Raw genomic sequence first — 13,617 nt, 5'->3', positions numbered from 1 at the left:
GTCACAGTCATGTGGCAGACCCTGTCGCTGAAATGATGGGTTCGTTAAAGTGTGCATGTCCTGTTTATACAACATAAGGGTGGGTGGGAGGGCCCAAGGACAAGGGTGGGTGGGAGGGCCCAAGGACAATTCCATCTTGCACCTCTTTTTTTCTTTCATTTTTCTTTGCATCATGTGCTGTTTGGGGACAATTTTTTTGAAGTGCCATCCTGCCTAACTGCAGTGCCACTCCTAGATGGGCCAGGTGTTTGTGTCGGCCACTTGTGTCGCTTAGCTTAGTCACACAGCAACCTTGGTGCGCCTCTTTTTTTCTTTGCATCATGTGTTGTTTGGGGACAATTTTTTTGAAGTGCCATCCTGTCTGACACTGCAGTGCCACTCGTAGATGGGCCAGGTGTTTGTGTCGGCCACTTGTGTCGCTTAGCTTAGTCATCCAGCGACCTTGGTGCGCCTCTTTTTTTCTTTGCATCATGTGCTGTTTGGGGACTATTTTTTTGAAGTGCCATCCTGCCTGACACTGCAGTGCCACTCCTAGATGGGCCAGGTGTTTGTGTCGGCCACTTGTGTCGCTTAGCTTAGTCACACAGCGACCTTGGTGCGCCTCTTTTTTTCTTTGCATCATGTGCTGTTTGGGGACAATTTTTTTGAAGTGCCATCCTGTCTGACACTGCAGTGCCACTCCTAGATGGGCCAGGTGTTTGTGTCGCCACTTGTGTCGCTTAGCTTAGTCACACCGCGACCTTGGTGCGCCTCTTTTTTTCTTTGCATCATGTTCTGTTTGGGGACAATTTTTTTGAAGTGCCATCCTGTCTGACACTGCAGTGCCACTCCTAGATGGGCCAGGTGTTTGTGTCGGCCACTTGTGTCGCTTAGCTTAGCCATTCAGCGACCTCGGTGCAAATTTTAGGACTAAAAATAATATTGTGAGGTATGAGGTGTTCAGAATAGACTAAAAATGAGTGTAAATTATGGTTATTGAGGTTAATAATACTATGGGATCAAGATGACCCCCAAATTCTATGATTTAAGCTGTTTTTTAGGGTTTTTTGTAAAAAAAACACCCGAATCCAAAACACACCCGAATCTGACAAAAAAATTTCAGGGAGGTTTTGCCAAAACGCGTCCGAATCCAGAACACGGCCGCGGAACCGAATCCAAAACCAAAACACAAAACCCGAAAAATGTCCGGTGCACATCACTAATTATAATTCATTTTGATGAACATCATCTTCTCCACATTTTCTCGAAGTAACCTCGTACGCCGATTGCTGACAAGGTGACCGGCTGCACTAAACACTCTTTCGGAGTACACACTGGAGGGGGTCAACTTAGGTAAAATAAAGGCAGTTTGTGCAAGGGCCTCCAAATTGCCTCTTTTTCCTGCCAGTATACGTACGGACTGTCTGACGTGCCTACTTGGATGCGGTCACTCATATAATCCTCCACCATTCTTCCAATGGTGACAGAATCATATGCAGTGACAGTAGACGACATGTCAGTAATCGTTGGCAGGTCCTTCAGTCCGTACCAGATGTTAGCACTCGCTCCAGACTGCCCTGCATCACCGCCAGCGGGTGGGCACGGAATTCTTAGCCTTTTCCTCGTAGCCCCAGTTGCGGGAGAATGTGAAGGAGGAGCTGTTGACGGGTCACGTTCCGCTTTACTTGACAAGTGTCTCACCAGCAGGTCTTTGCACCTCTGCACACTTGTGTCTGCCGGAAAGAGAGATACAACGTAGGCTTTAAACTTAGGATCAAGAACGGTGGCCAAAATTTAGTGCTCTGATTTCAACAGATTGACCACCCGTGAATCCTGGTTAAGCGAATGAAGGGCTCCATCCACAAATCCCACATGTCTAGCGGAATCGCTCCGTTTTAGCTCCTCCTTCAATCTCTCCAGCTGCTTCTGCAAAAGCCTGATGAGGGGAATGACCTGACTCAGGCTGGCAGTGTCTGAACTGACTTCACGTGTGGCAAGTTCAAAGGGTTGCAGAACCTTGCACAACGTTGAAATCATTCTCCACTGCGCTTGAGTCAGGTGCATTCCCCCTCCTTTGCCTATATCGTGGGCAGATGTATAGGCTTGAATGGCCTTTTGCTGCTCCTCCATCCTCTGAAGCATATAGAGGGTTGAATTCCACCTCATTACCACCTCTTGCTTCACATGATTCCGGGGCAGGTTTAGGAGTGTTTGCTGGTGCTCAAGTCTTCGGCACGCGGTGGCTGAATGCCGAAAGTGGCCCGCAATTCTTCGGGCCACCGACAGCATCTCTTGCATGCCCCTGTCATTTTTTTTTTAATTCTGCACCACCAAATTCATTGTATGTGCAAACCATGGGACGTGCTGGAATTTGCCCACATGTAATGCACGCACAATATTGGTGGCGTTGTCCGATGTCACAAATCCCCAGGAGAGTCCAATTGGGGTAAGCCATTCTGCAATGATGTTCCTCAGTTTCCGTAAGAGGTTGTCAGCTGTGTGCCTCTTATGGAAAGCGGTGATACAAAGCGTAGCCTGCCTAGGAACGAGTTGGCGTTTGCGAGATGCTGCTACTGGTGCCGCCGCTGCTGTTCTTGCTGCGGGAGGCAATACATCTACCCAGTGGGCTGTCACAGTCATATAGTCCTGAGTCTGCCCTGCTCCACTTGTCCACATGTCCGTGGTTAAGTGGACATTGGGTACAACTGCATTTTTTAGGACACTGGTGACTCTTTTTCTGACGTCTGTGTACATTCTCGGTATCGCCTGCTTAGAGAAGTGGAACCTAGATGGTATTTGGTACCGGGGACACACTAACTCAATAAATTGTTTAATTCCCTGTGAATTAACGGTGGATACCGGACACACCACCACAGCTGCCAAGGCCTGAATTATCCGCTTTGCAGCAGGATGACTGCTGTGATATTTCATCTTCCTCGCAAAGGACTGTTGGACAGTCAATTGCTTACTGGAAGTAGTACAAGTGGTCTTCCGACTTCCCCTCTGGATGACGATCGACTCCCAGCAGCAACAACAGCAGCGCCAGCAGCAGTAGGCGTTACACTCAAGGATCCATCGGAGGAATCCCAGTTAGGAGAGGACTCGTCAGACTTGCCAGTGACATGGCCTGCAGGACTATTGGCGTTCCTGGCTAAGGAGGAAATTGACACTGAGGGAGTTGGTGGTGTGGTTTGCAGGAGCTTGGGTACAAGAGGAAGGGATTTAGTTGTCAGTGGACTGCTTCCGCTGCCACCCAAAGTTTTTGAACTTGTCAATGACTTCTGATGAATGCTTTCCAGGTGACGTATAAGGGAGGATGTTCCTAGGTGGTTAACGTCCTTACTCCTACTTATTACAGCTTGACAAAGGCAACACACGGCTTGACACCTGTTGTCCGCATTTCTGTTAAAATAATTCCACACTGAAGAGGTGATTTTTTTTTTGTAATTTGGCCAGGCATGTCAATGGCCACATTCATCCCACGGACAACAGGTGTCTCCCCGGGTGCCTGACTTAAACAAACCACCTCACCATCAGAATCCTCCTTGTCAATTTCCTCCTCAGCGCCAGCAACACTCATATCCTCATCCTGGTGTACTTCAACAGTGACATCTTCAATTTGACTAACAGGAACTGGACTGTGGGTGCTCCTTCCAGCACTTGCAGGGGGCATGCAAATGGTGGAAGGCGCCACCTCTTCCCGTCCAGTGTTGGGAAGGTCAGGCATCGCAACCGACACAATTGGACTCTCCTTGGGGATTTGTGATTTAGAAGAACGCAGTTCTTTGCTGTGCTTTTGCCATCTTAACTCTTTTCAGTTTTCTAGCGGGAGGATGAGTGCTTCCATCCTCATGTGAAGCTGAACCACTAGCCATGAACATAGGCCAGGGCCTCAGCCGTTCCTTGCCACTCCATGTCATAAATGGCATATTGGCAAGTTTACGCTTCTCCTCAGACGCTTTTAATTTAGATTTTTGGGTCATTTTACTGAGCTTTATCTTTTTGGATTTTACATGCTCTGTACTATGACATTGGGCATCGGCCTTGGCAGACGACGTTGGTGGCATTTCATCGTCTCGGCCATGACTAGTGGCAGCAGCTTCAGCACGAGGTGGAAGTGGATCTTGATCTTTCCCTATTTTACCCTCCACATTTTTGTTCTCCATTTTTTAATGTGTGGAATTATATGCCAGTAATATATCAATAGCAATGGCCTACTGTACTGTACTGTACAATATATGTATACTGTTGGTCACTAAAATTCTGCACTGTAATTTTATATATACTGCTCACAATAATGCAGCACAGATATGGAATGGATACTTGCAGTGACACAGAGCTGCAAGATACAGCAATTGCCTACTGTACTGTACAACTGTATACTGTTGGTCACCAAAATGCTGCACTGTCATACTATATATACTGCTCACAAAAATGCAGCACAGATATGGAATGGATACTTGCAGCGACACAGAGCTGCAAGATACAGCAATGGCCTACTGTACAACTATATACTGTTGGTCACCAAAATGCTGCACTGTAATACTATATATACTGCTCACAATAATACAGCACAGATATGGAATGGATACTTGCAGTGACACAGAGCTGCAAGATACAGCTGGAGGTTTATTTGTCCGATTTTTTTTTTTCTAAGTGTCAACATTTACTAAGCACAAATCTCAACAGTGTTTGGGCTATTCTTAATGGTTTTCACGGCAGAGATCAGAAATACGAATGAATAGACCATCGGTCAAATACACCTGTTTGTTCATACAACACGGGAATTTACTATTCATTCGTATTTGGGTGTTTGTCTCTGAATGGTAAATTGCGGTTGTATTTTTTTGCGATTCATTAAAAAAAGCAGCAAAAAAATAGACCTGCTTTTTCCTGGCGTGTTTGGATAGTCATGCACGGATCAGTAAGATCCGTGCATGCTTATCTGTAGGTTTGGGTCTATTTAGGTTAAAAAAGTTTTTTTTAAATTGCGTTGGGTCCCCCTTCCTATGGGTAACCAGCCTCGGGCTCTTTGAGCCGGTCCTGGTTGTAAAAATACAGGGGAAAATTGTGTAGGGTTCCCCCATATTTAAACAACCAGCACCAGGCTCTGCGCCCGGTCCTGGTTCAAAAAATACGGGGGACAAAACACGTAGGGGTCTCCGTATTTTTTAAACCAGCACCGGGCTCCACTAGCCAGAGAGATAATGCCACAGCCGGGGGACACTTTTATACTGGTCCCTGCGGCCATGGCATTACCCCCCCAACTAGTCACCCCTGGCCGGGGTACCCTGGAGAAGTGGGGACCCCTTAAATCAAGGGGTTTCCCCCTCCAGCCACCCAAGGACCAGGGGTGTAGCCCAAGGCTGTCCCCCCCATCCGTGGGCGGTGGATGGGAGGCTGATAGCCATGGTGTAAAAATAAAGAATATTGTTTTTTGTAGAAGAACTGCAAGTCCCAGCAAGCCTCCCCCGCAAGCTGGTACTTGGAGAACCACAAGTACCAGCATGCGGGGAAATAACGGGCCCGCTGGTACCTGTAGTTCTATTACCAAAAAAATACCCCCCAAAAAACACTATACACACACCATGATAGCATAACTTTAATTTACATACGTGCACACTTACACACACACATATTTACCTATGTTGACACGGAGCACCTCGGTCCTCTTGTCCAGTTGAATCCACGGGGTACCTGTAAATTAAAATTATACTTACAAACAATCCCGTGTAGATCGGTCCTCTTCTTTATCTTTGTAATCCACGTACTTGTTGAAAAAAAAACCCTGAAGAACCCGGTCCACACACTGAAAGGGGTCCCATGTTTGCACATGGAACCGCTTTCCTCGACTGGCGGGACCCCCCGTGACTCCTGTCAGTGAAGGTCCCGCCAGCCAATCAGGGAGCGCCACGTCATGGCACTCTCCTGATTGGCTGTGTGCTCCTGCACTGTCAATCATGATGAGCGCACTGGTTACAATGTATCGTAGCGGTGCCCCATTGTAACCAATAATGGGAACTTTGCGGTCTGCGGTTAACTGCGAAGTTAATTGGGGTCACTCTTAGAATATACACAATGAAGCCCTGCACGGATCTCACTGATCCGGCCGGGATTCATTGTGTTATGTCAGGCAGTGTTTTACTAATCACTCCCGTAAAACACTGCCCGACAATATGAATCACATCGACATCAGAAAATACGAAACTAGAAAATTTGGCACCTTAGTAAATAACCGTACATGGATTCAAAAAGTTGCAGTAAATTACATCCGATAAAATTCGAGATTAAACTCCCTTAAAAACGGCACAAACACGAATATTAGTAAATAAACCCCTGGTGTAGTAGAACTGTATTACTTGATCTAGGCGAAAGTTTGACAGTTCCAGTGAAAGGAAACTTTAGCCATCACAGAGTACCAGTACAATAAAATGTTACTTTTGCTATATGTGTAAATGTACTCAGTTGTAAATTATATATTGTCATAAAGACGTTAGCCATTTGTCTGCTGTGCAAGTCTTTTCAAAGAAACTGTCTTCTTTATTAAATTGAGATAATTATGTATGTCTGGACAACTCTCCTTACTTCTCTGGTGAAGCAGGAGGAACAGGTAACCCACGAACACACCTAGCGGGGTATTACACTAGGCTGTGACATCATACTGTAGTCCAGCGCCACATTCCCAGCCTATCACTTATATGGCGGAACATAAGCTGTAAACCTCATAGGTGAGAAGCTGTCGGCTGCTGCTCTGCCTCCCTATGAGCAGCCAGCTGCCATTTTGGAGGTGGCAAAGGGAACATAAAAATACATTAATCAGTAATTCAGTGCCCTCTATTTTGGTACCCTGTGCCTTATGTCGCCTATTGGTATCCCTGGCTCTGGGATTTCTAGATGTTTGGGATTAATTTTAATTGGATTCTGTAAACTGTGATGAGCCAATGTAAGGATTTGCAGAGTGGTTTGGACAATCCGTCTCCCTGTAGTATTGAGGACCATATACCTTACAAAGAATTAAGGTTCAAAAGGATAAAATAAGGGGCAGACTAGATGGGCCAAGTGGTTCTTATCTGCTGTCAAATTCTATGTTTCTATATGGGCGGGGTAGGGGGCGTGCCCACAAAATCGCGTCATTGCGGACCCGCCCCTACTTCATAATGCCGAGATTACAGTCATTATGGCATTCACTGTGAATCACTTCATCGGTCCACCCCTGCTGCGGGAGGTTGTGAACGGCTGAAGGGTTTGTAGGCAGGTGACGGCGGGCCGGGAGCGCCACTCGATTTTTGGGAGCCTCCAGGCCATCAGCTACGCAGTTGAGGCCAGTGGATCTGCAGTCACTGGCCTCAACACGCCTCAAAAACGGGGTCAAAAAGCCCATTTTCTAAAAACGGTTTCCCTCCCCAACCCGAAATGGCTGCAGACTGTCAATCACCAGACCTCGGTAGCAAACTCTATCGGCAGCCAAATCAAAACATCGTCCTAGTCTGAATTAGGCCCATTGTTTTTACCATACAGCACTTGTCAATTATGCTTTATTCAAAGTATACCTGTAGTAAATATATTTATCTTGCAGAGCTGCCAGCTACATACTGTTAGGACAGTGTTCTATGGTGTATTCATGAGTTGAAGACAATTTGTATAATAATGTACTTGGCTGCTCTACCAGAGAACATCACTAAATATTTATTTTAGATAAAAAAACAAGACAGTAGTTATATTACTCTGCACAGTCACAGATATTGGCAATGTACCTGCAGCCTGAGTTTTAATTTGTTTGCCCTGGTTATTTGGAGAACTGAACGGTCCACTGCAAGCCAGGTAGGGTGATTTTCTGATATAAAAGTATTTCCTATTCCTAAATGATTACATATAATACAGGCATTGGTGTATATATAATGGGAGCAAGGTGTCCGATGCACATGGGCCCCTGGGTCCAGGGGGACCCACACCGCACGCCCTGCACCCATAAAAGTACCCCTCTGCAGACATAAATTACCGTGAAAAATGCTGCGGCAGCCATTTTCCCAATGATTTGCACATGTGCACTAGAGATGTCCGTGGGCGCCATGTTTCCGGATACTTCCGCATGCACAGCAGAGTTGGAGTCTACTGTGCTGCCAGAAAGGAGGGTCCTACACAGTGCCAGCATATGGGACCTTTCCTACCTTAAAATGCCCATAAATGCTGTCCACATCTGCCCACAAGTTCAGCTGGGGGTATAGCCGGATAAGCAACCGGGGCAATCGGTACACTGGGTTGCCTGCATACCTCCCAACTGTCCCGATTTTCGTGGGACAGTCCCATTCTTGGGGGACTGTCCCGCTGTCCCACCCATGGGTCGCAGTGTCCCGCAGTGGTGGGGGCAGTTGGCAGGCTCATGCACTCGCTGCCCTGCTTATCAGAGCAGCGGTGAATAGACGCTGTGCGCATGCGCATAGCGCCTATTCACTGGAGTCAGAGGGAGAGGGGGCATGCCACTGGCTCACAGGGCGCTGGGCATGACCCCTCTGTGACGAAAATGGTGGCATGGCTCGGGATCGCGGGTCCTCCCATGAAGCCACGCCCCCTTTGTAGGCCACACCCCTGTTTTGGGAGCGCGCGCAGCTTCGGCGCGCGTGTGTCCCTCTTTCTGAAAATCAAAAGTTGGGAGGTATGTGCCTGTGTATACCTGTATATCTATATCTCCAGCATACTGTATGTCAACTTGGGTTTCTGTGTGACATAATAGCAGAGCTGGCCCTAACCAATATGATGCTCTAGGCAAGATTTTGGTTGGTGCCCCCTAGCACCACCGCTGGTTCCGCCTCTGACCTTGCACCTCTTTCCCAGCACCATCACCCCTCACCCATAGCAGTCCTTATTTTGGTGTTTGTACCCCTTATATTTTAAATAGGAACAGTTCGCACATTTGGCGCACAGCCCAAAAAGGGGTGTGTTTTTGCTGGCAAGGGGCATGGCCACACAATAGTAACCCCAATCCCAATTACGCCATATAGTACTGCAACTTTATTCATATTTTATCATGCGATAGTTTCCATAATTCATATTACATCCCACTGTAGTATCACTTTACCTTATAAACGTTACTCCTCACAGTAGAGCCCCTTATTCACATTACATCACATTGAATTGCTCCTTATTCACATTACACCACACCTATTGCTCTTTATTCACATTAGACGACACAGTAGTGCCCTTTCTATATGCAACGCCACATAGTAGAGCACCTTATACACATAATGCCACACATTAGTAATGCATTTATACACAATTCCACACAGTAATGCTCCTTACACATATGAGACACATTAATGTCCTTATAAACATAATGTACCTTACACATTATGACAACCTTTATTAATGCCCTTTTACACATAATGTCCCTTACACATATGTCGCACATTATTAATGCCCTTATACACATAATGACACACATAGTGCCCCCTACACATTTGCTGCACATTATTAGTGCCCCTATTCACATTATGACACACATACAGTAGTACCCTGTTACACATATGCCGCACATTATTAATGGCCTTATACACATAATGACCCACATAGTGCCCCTTTACACATAAGTTGCACATTATTAATCCATTTTTAAATGACACACATAATGCTCCTTACACATATTCCGAATACTACTGCACAACCAACCCACTCACATGCACACAGCACTCACACTGCCATTAACACTGTGACCTCTGCCTCTGCTTGGATACAGATGTGTCCTCATAAATCTTGCCTCAATGATAACGTCGGGCATCTTTTTTTATGAAAATGCATCTTATTTGCATTGCTATGTGGCTAGGATGCACAAGCAGCTTCTGCTGATTAAACTGATATGTAGCATGCCTATATACTGTGTGAGACTGTGGCTGTATCTGCATATGAAATGCTACATACAGAATATAGGCATGCCGCATATCATTTTAATCAGCAGAAGCTGCTGATGCCCCTAGGCATATCAAATGCCCTAGGCAATTGCCTAGTTTACCTATGCCTATGGCCGGCTCTGCATAATAGGAACTGGGGTATCTGTGTGACATAATGTAAACTTGGATTTCTGTGTGGTATAAGGGCCCTCATTCCGAGTTGTTCGCTCGCAAGCGGATTTTAGCAGATTTGCTCATGCTAAGCCGCCGCCTACTGGGAGTGAATCTTAGCATCTTAAAATTGCGAACGATGTATTCGCAATATTGCGATTACACACCTCGTAGCAGTTTCTGAGTAGCTTCAGACTTACTCGGCATCTGCGATCAGTTCAGTGCTTGTCGTTCCTGGTTTGACATCACAAACACACCCAGCGTTCGCCCAGACACTCCTCCGTTTCTCCAGCCACTCCTGCGTTTTTTCCGGAAACGGTAGCGTTTTTTCCCACACGCCCATAAAACGGCCTGTTTCCGCCCAGTAACACCCATTTCCTGTCAATCACATTACGATCGCCAGAACGATGAAAAAGCCGTGAGTAAAATTCCTAACTGCATAGCAAATTTACTTGGCGCAGTCGCAGTGCGAACATTGCGCATGCGCATTAAGCGGAAAATCGCTGCGATGCGAAGATTTTTACCGAGTGAACAACTCGGAATGAGGGCCAATGTGAGCTGGGGTTTCTGTGTGACTTAACATGAACTGGGGTTTGTGTGTGACAAGAAAGACTGCGTAGGGAATATAATGTGACCATAGCAGCATAAACGCACCGTCTGGGCTTCCGGAGCGCCTCTCGAGGCATCACCTTGGCTTGCAAGGGGTTAACGTTTTGTGGTGGGAGGAACGTAGATGGAAGGACCGTGAGGCTGTTGGCTGGATTGTGGATAGGGGCTATACTGCCATGCATATAGGTTGCTGACCTAGTACTTCCTGGCTCTTTCAGTTCTTCACGTGAGGCTGCAAGTATTACCTATTCTAATTCAGTAATTCACAGTTTCATTTCCTTTCTCTTTCTGCCACTTCTACTTTCCTATTACTACTGCTGCATTCACTCTCCTATTCCCTCTTTTCTTACTCTAAACTTTTATTCCTTACTGTGCCTCTCCTCTCCCCTGTGTTTTATTCTGTGCTAACCCCTCAGCCCCCCCTCCCTTGTGTTATGGCGGCCCGTTCCCGTCCTACCAGCAGCGCTGGCCTCCCCACCCGGCTTTTGGACTCCTCTCCTGTCCTGCCGGCCCGGGGTAGCCCTGCTGCAGCTGCCGTACGGGAGACGAGGGCTCCCCCGCGTTCGCGCTCTCCGTCTCCACCCCCCTGCTGTCAGTGGCGGTGGATGGAGCGCTGGGGAGCCGGGGGCGTCTTAGGCGGCCTGCCAGGGATGGTGTTCTGCCGTCCCTGACCCCGCCACTTGGTGCGGCGGATGGCCGCACGGGTCACGTGGGCTCCCGCCCTGCGGCCCGGCGGCTCTCCCCCGCCAGGGGGGACAGTCCTGTTGTGGATGGCGGCCTGGGATTTCAGCCTGCTTTCAGCAGTGGGCGGGTGGGGGGTCGCGCGGCTGCCGGACGCAGGCAGTCTGGGCAGCGCGCGCGTGCCGCAGATCAACCACACAGCAGGGGAGCCCAGATGAGGCCTACCCCCTCTGTGATCCCTTCCTTACCATTGCCTGTCCTGTCAGCGCCCTCCCGCGTCGGGGTGGGGCGTCGCCCCAGCTCCGCGGCTGCGGGGGGGCCTTGCCGGTTACTGTTAGTGCGGGGCCTTTCGTGCGGGTGCGTGCCGCGTCCGCCCTCGGTGGGGCGGCCCGCCCGACCTCCCCTGCCGTTGATGGGCCCGGGGCGCGCCGGTCCCTTCCAGGGCGCCTCGCTTGCCTGGTAGTTCTGCCGCCGCCGCCCGTGGCCGCGCAGCTCCTGCCGGACCCCGGCCGGGGTCTCGGCTGCCGGTCACTCACTCCATAAGGGGGCGGCGTTCGCAAATAGCTCACGAACCATCTCCCCCTCCCCGCGTCCGGGCATCTACTGCCGACGCTTCTGTGGTCAGCTCTCAGTCCGACGTCGCGCTGCCCCCTTCTAGTAGTGACGACTCTCTGATTTCTCCTCCTGTGGCCGACGCTCGGGTTAGTAGACGGTCGCGGCGCCGGCGGTTTGGCCGCTGTTTAGCACAGCAGGACGGTTGTGCCGTGATTCCCGATAGTGAGGGATCCTCCGGGTCCTTGCTCCCGACGGGAGGTTTGCATACCTCCGGCTGGGCGCGCGACTCGCGTGGCGGGTCTGTTCTTCCTTCGCCTGCCACTGCGGCTGCACCCTTGGTGGACGCCACCGTCTTGTCGGCCATTTGTGCCGCTGTGGTGTCGGCGGTGGCTCCCTTGTTATCCTCCGTACCCGGGGGACTAGGGCGGCCCACTGCATCTTTGGCGGATAGCATTGCGCAATCTCTTATCCCGCTTCTGTCCTCTGGCGCGCCGGTTCCCCCTCCTGCCCCGCTCCCGGCGGCTGCGGGTCCGGTGGTGGAGCAGGGGAACAATGTCTCTTTTGTCTCCCCAGCCGCGGACGTCGGGTCAGCAATGGAGTCAGCTGGTGCATCCACGAGTCGTCCGGTGGCCGGTGGGACGGACGGTGTTCCCTCTCATGCAGGTGAGTCTTCCTCGGACCCCGACTGGTCCAGGGGGAGCGCGGTTACACCCCGTAGCGGCTTGGGTTCGGGTACTCGCTCCAGCTCCTCTAGCATAGGCAGCAGTGTGGGTGGGATTTCCGGCAAGCGCAGCAGGCACAGGCGTCGGGGCACGGATTCTTCCCTTGCCTCCACGTCCTCGGAGGGTCTGTACTCAGATGGTGGCTTGCACAGGGTTAAGCGTCGCAGATGGCGCGAGCGTCGGTATTCCACCTCGTCCGCCTCCCAAGTATCGGTGGAATCGGACACCGTTCACTGCGCTGACAATTACTATATTCCTTTGTCGTATAAACAACCCTTTATGAAGTCTAAGAACACTGTACGCTGTTTGCTTAAGTAGTACCGTAAGGGTACGCTATCTGCGTAACGATCGCTCAGCCGTAGGCGAGACGCTCAAGCGTCACGTTCGCTCGCGGCCCAGTGATCACAGGACACGTTATTGGTTATGACTAGAGTAATGATTCGTTATGGCGTAGCTTACGCTCGAGACCACGAGGAGGTCACCAGCGGCGCAGACGCTCACAATGCTATACCTTTATGTCTAAACCTTATACCAATGAAATACACAGAATACCTTAATGTGAATACAGGGTGTAAGTGCAACCTTGTGTAACCTGACTAACTACAAAGCTGCTTGAACGTCACCGACGCTCAAGTGAACACTTAACACTATAGAAAATACACAGATACTGGTTTAGGGTCCAAAGCCTATTAACTGTATTATATCTAATATACTTGTAAAAAGGGGATAACAGTACAAATGATACACTACAATATAACAGAGACTTCCTAACCACAGAACTAAACAATAAATACAAAAAGACAATACTACACTGACCTAAATGCAATACAATACAATACTATAATACTATGAGAGATATAAGAGAAAAGAGGAGAGAGAGAGAGAGAGAGAGAGAGAGAGAGAGAGAGAGAGATTGGCTCACAGAAAGACAATGATTACGGAGAGAAAACTTACGCACAAAGGGTATGATCGCCTGCGCCTCGATATCCAGCTCCCGGTTATCAGCAGATAACCGTTGA

The sequence above is a fragment of the Pseudophryne corroboree genome, chromosome 6 (genome assembly GCF_028390025.1).
Source record: "Pseudophryne corroboree isolate aPseCor3 chromosome 6, aPseCor3.hap2, whole genome shotgun sequence".
NCBI classification, from domain to species: Eukaryota; Metazoa; Chordata; class Amphibia; order Anura; family Myobatrachidae; genus Pseudophryne; species Pseudophryne corroboree.
The sequence above is the reverse complement of the archived record's forward strand: the minus strand, read 5'-3'. Positions refer to the sequence as shown.